The sequence below is a fragment of the Dasypus novemcinctus genome, chromosome 2, assembly GCF_030445035.2.
Source record: "Dasypus novemcinctus isolate mDasNov1 chromosome 2, mDasNov1.1.hap2, whole genome shotgun sequence".
NCBI lineage: Eukaryota > Metazoa > Chordata > Mammalia > Cingulata > Dasypodidae > Dasypus > Dasypus novemcinctus.
In genome coordinates this window covers 79014570-79018894 of record NC_080674.1, presented here as the reverse complement: position 1 = coordinate 79018894, position 4325 = coordinate 79014570, and the positions used below count along the sequence as shown (strand labels likewise).

General features: G+C 37.8%; 1 non-coding gene across 1 annotated transcript; it reads left to right on the top strand.

Annotated features, from left to right (window-relative positions):
* The first annotated feature begins 579 nt into the window (after nucleotides 1–579).
* On the top strand, nucleotides 580–720 carry LOC111764520 (U4 spliceosomal RNA). The gene has a single exon (XR_011647466.1). It is a non-coding gene; the product is annotated as a U4 spliceosomal RNA (small nuclear RNA).
* The last annotated feature ends 3605 nt before the right edge of the window (nucleotides 721–4325 follow it).

Sequence of the window (4325 nt, the reverse complement as noted above, 5' to 3'; positions counted from 1 at the left end):
TATGCAAGGAGTGCCTCCCATAAGGAGAGCCGCCAAGTGCGAAAGAAAGTGCAGCCTGCCCAGGAATGGTGCCTCACACACGGAGAGCTGACACAACAAGATGACGCAACAAAAAGAAACACAGATTCCCATGCCACTGACAACAATAGAAGCTTGGACAAAGAATATGGAGCAAATAGACACAGAGAAGAGATAACCGGGGGTGGGGGGGGGAGGAGTGAAAAATAAATAAATAAAATAAATCTTAAAAAAAACAAAACCAAAAATATTTAAGTTTGAGGAGGTCCCATTAATCCATTTGTTTTGTGGTTGCTCATGCTTTGGGTATAAGGTTTAAGAAACCACCATCTACCACAAGGTCTTGAGGATGTATTCCCATATTTTCCACTAGCAGTTTTATGGTTCTAACTTTTATATTTAGGTCTTTGCTCCATTTTAAGTTAATTTTTATTTGTGTTGTGAGATAGGGGTCCTCTTTCTTTCTTTTGGATAAGGATATCTAGTTCTCCCAGCACTATTTGCTAAATAGACTGTTCTGCCTCAGCAGGGTGGGCTTGACAGCCTTGTCAAAAATCACTCAGCTTTGCAAAGTGGCAGTATTGTAGCCAATGAGGTTTACCCAAGGTGCAATTATTTCTAGTTAAAAACTGTTCCTAATACCCCTGCCATGACGACTTGAAATATAGTCAGCATTGGCAATTTTTGACAGTCTTATGGAGACTGAATAAAGAGAGAGAGAGAGAGAAATCACTTGACCACAGATATGAGAGTCTGTTTCTGAATAGTTTGTTCATTTACATTGGTCTGTATGCCTATCTTTATGCTAGTAGCATGCTGTGTTTACCACTGTATCTAATTATATGATTTAAAGTCTGGAAGTGAGAGTCCTTCAACTTCACACTTCCTTTTTTAAAGATATTTCTGGTTAGTCAGGGCCTCTTACCCTTCCAAATAAATTTGATTAATTCACTTATCTATTTTGTTAAAAAAGGCTGTTGGAAATTTTACCTAGATTGCATTGAATCTGTAAATTAGTGTGGGTAGAATTGACATTGTAATGATATTTAGTCTTCTAATCCATGAACATTTATTTAGGTCTTCTTTGATTTCTTTTAACAATGGATTGTAGTTTTCTAAACACAGGTCATTTGCATCCTTGGTTAAGTTTATTCCTAAATATAAGTATTTGATTTTTTTAGGAGGTACCAGGGAGTGAACCCCAGACCTCATACATGAGAAGTAGCTGCTCAAACGCAGCTTCACCAGCTCCCCAATATTTGATTCTTTTAGTTGCTATTGTAAATGGAATTTTTTTCCTGACTTCCTCCTCAGATTGCTCATTACTAGGGTATAGAAACACTACTGATTTTTTTTTTCATATTAATTTTGTATCTTGCTGAATTCACTTATTAGTTCTAGTAATTATTTTAGATTTTTCAGGACTTTCTAGGTATAGGATCATATCATCTGCAAATAGCAAAAGTTTTACTTCTTCCTTTCTAATATGGACACATTTTATTTCTTTTTCTGGCCTAATTGCTCTAGGTAGAACTTTTAGCCCTATATTGAATAACAGTGGTAACAGTGGGCATCCTTGTTTTCTTCCAATCTCAACAGGATTACTTTCAGTCTTTTGCCATTGAGTACAATGTTAGCTGTGAGTTTTTCACATATACCCATTATCATATTAAGAAAATTTTCTTTAATTCCTATCTTTTATAGTATTTTTATCAAGAAAGGAGGCTATATTTTGTCAAATGCATTTCCTGCATCAATCAAGATGATCATGTTATTATTCTTCTTCAATTTATTAATGTGATGTATTACACTGATTGATTTTCTTGTGTCGAGCCACACTTGCATGCCTGGAATAAAACCCATTTGATCATGATGAATAATTCTTTACTGTGATGTTGGATTCAATTAGCAAGTATTTTGTTGAATATTTTTGCATCTATATTAATTAGGGAAGTGAGTCTATAATTTTCTTTTTTCATTATACCTTTATATGGCTTTAGTATTAGGGTGAGGTTGGATTCATAGAATGAGTTTGGTAGTGTTTCCCTCCTGTTCAAGTTTTTGGAAGAATTTGAGTAAGATTGGTATTAAATCTTCTTTGAATGCTTGGTAGAATTCACCTGTGAAGCCTGTGGTCCAGGGCTTTTCTCTTTGGGATTTTTTTTTTTTTAATTACTGTTACAATCTCTTTAATTTTGTTGCCATCTTCTACTTCTTCCAGAGTCAGTGTAGGTTTGTATTTTCCTAGGAATTTGTCCATTTCATCTATGTTGTCTAATTTATTGGCATACAGTTGTTCATAGTATCCTCTTATGACCTCTTTTATTTCTGTGGGTTCAGTAGAAGTGTCCCTGCATTCATTTCTGATTTTATTTATTTGCATCTTCTCTCTTTTTTTCTTTGTCAGTCTAGCTAAGGGTTTGTCAATTTTGTTGATCTTCTTGAAGTACTTTTAGTTTTGTTAATTCTTTCTGTTCATTTTGCTCTCAATTTCTTTTATTTCTGTGCTGATCTTTGTTTTTTCATTCCTTCTGCTTACTTCTGGTAATAGTTTACTGTTCTTTTTCTAATTCTTCCAGCTGTGTAGTTAGACCATTGATTTTAGATATTTCTTTGGTTTTAGTGTAAGCATTGAGGGCTATATATTTCCCCTCAGTACTGCCTTCACTGTATTCCATAGTATTTTTTTCTTCTTCTCCCTCTCCTGCCCTGCTGTTTTTACTGTCTGTGTTCATTTGCTGTGTGATCTTCTATATCTGCTTCTCTTTTTGTCTTCTCTTCTCTTCTTTCTCCTCTAGGATTTGGTCCAGGGACCTCTGATGTGGAGAGAGGTTTCCTGTCAATTTCACCACCTCAGTTCCTGGTATCTGGTGAACTTCACCTTGATAGTCCCCTTCCTCTCTCTTTTGTTGCATCATCATCTTGCTGCATGACTCACTTGCATGGGCACTGGCTCATCATGTGGGCACTCAGCTTGTTGTGCAGGCACTCATCTCACCATGCAGACACTGGCTAGCTGCACAGCCACTGGCTCACCACACAGGCACTTGCACAGGCACTTGGATTGCCACGCTGGCACTGGCTTGCCATGCAGGCATGCTTTCTTTTCTTCTTTTTCACCAGGAGGCCCCAGGGATCGAACCCAGGTTCTCCCATATGGGAGGCAGAGGCCTTATCACTTGAGACACATCCACTTACCTCCATAGGTTTTTTTTTTTTCAAAGATGTATTTATTTATTTAATTCCCTCCTCTCCCCCGGTTGTCTGTTCTCTGTGTCTATTTGCTGCGTCTTGTTTCTTTGTCCGCTTCTGTTGTCGTCAGCAGCACAGGAAGTGTGGGCGGCGCCATTCCTGGGCAGGCTGCACTTTCTTTCGCACTGGGCAGCTCTCCTTACGGGTGCAGTTCTTGCATGTGGGGCTCCCCTATGCGGGGGACACCCCTGCGTGGCACGGCACTCCTTGCGCCCATCAGCACTGCGCATGGGCCAGCTCCACACGCGTCAAGGAGGCCCGGGGTTTGAACCGCGGACCTCCCATGTGGTAGACGGACGCCCTAACCACTGGGCCAAGTCCGTTTCCCCCTCCATAGGTTTTGATATGTTTTGTTCTTGCTTTTATTTGTCTCATAATCTCTTTTTGACCCATTGATTATTTAAGAGTGTGTTGTTTAATCTCCATATATTTGTGACTTTTCCCTTTTTCTACCTATACTTGATTTCCAGCTTCTTTCCATTATGATCAGAGAAAGTGCTATATATATTGACTTTTTAAAAATTTATTGAGATCTGTTTTGTCACACAATAGATGGTCTTTGGAGAGTTTTATGGAGAAAAATTCATGAGTACTTGAGAAGAAAGTATAGTTTGCTGTTTTGGGGTACAATGTTCTGTATATGTCTATAAGGTTTAGTCTATCATATTATTCAAGCTCTCTGTTTCTTTATTTATCCTCTGCCCAGATGTTCTATCCAATGCTGAGAGTTTTGTATGGAAGCCTCCACCTATTATTGTAGAGACATCTATTTGTCCTTTCAGTTTTGCCATGTTTGCCTCATGTAATTTGGGACCTCCTGTTTAGGTGCATATACATTTTTGACTGTTATTTCTTCCTGGTGAATTGCCCCTTTTATTAATATGTAATACCCTTCCTTCTTATCTAATAACAGCTTTCTTTTAACATCCATTTCATTTAATATAAGTTTAGCTACTCTGGCTTTCTTTTCTTTTTTTTTTTCTTTTTTTTTACTGCATCTTTGGAATATATTTTTCCAACCTTTCACTTTTAATCTTTGGTATCCTTGAGATTAA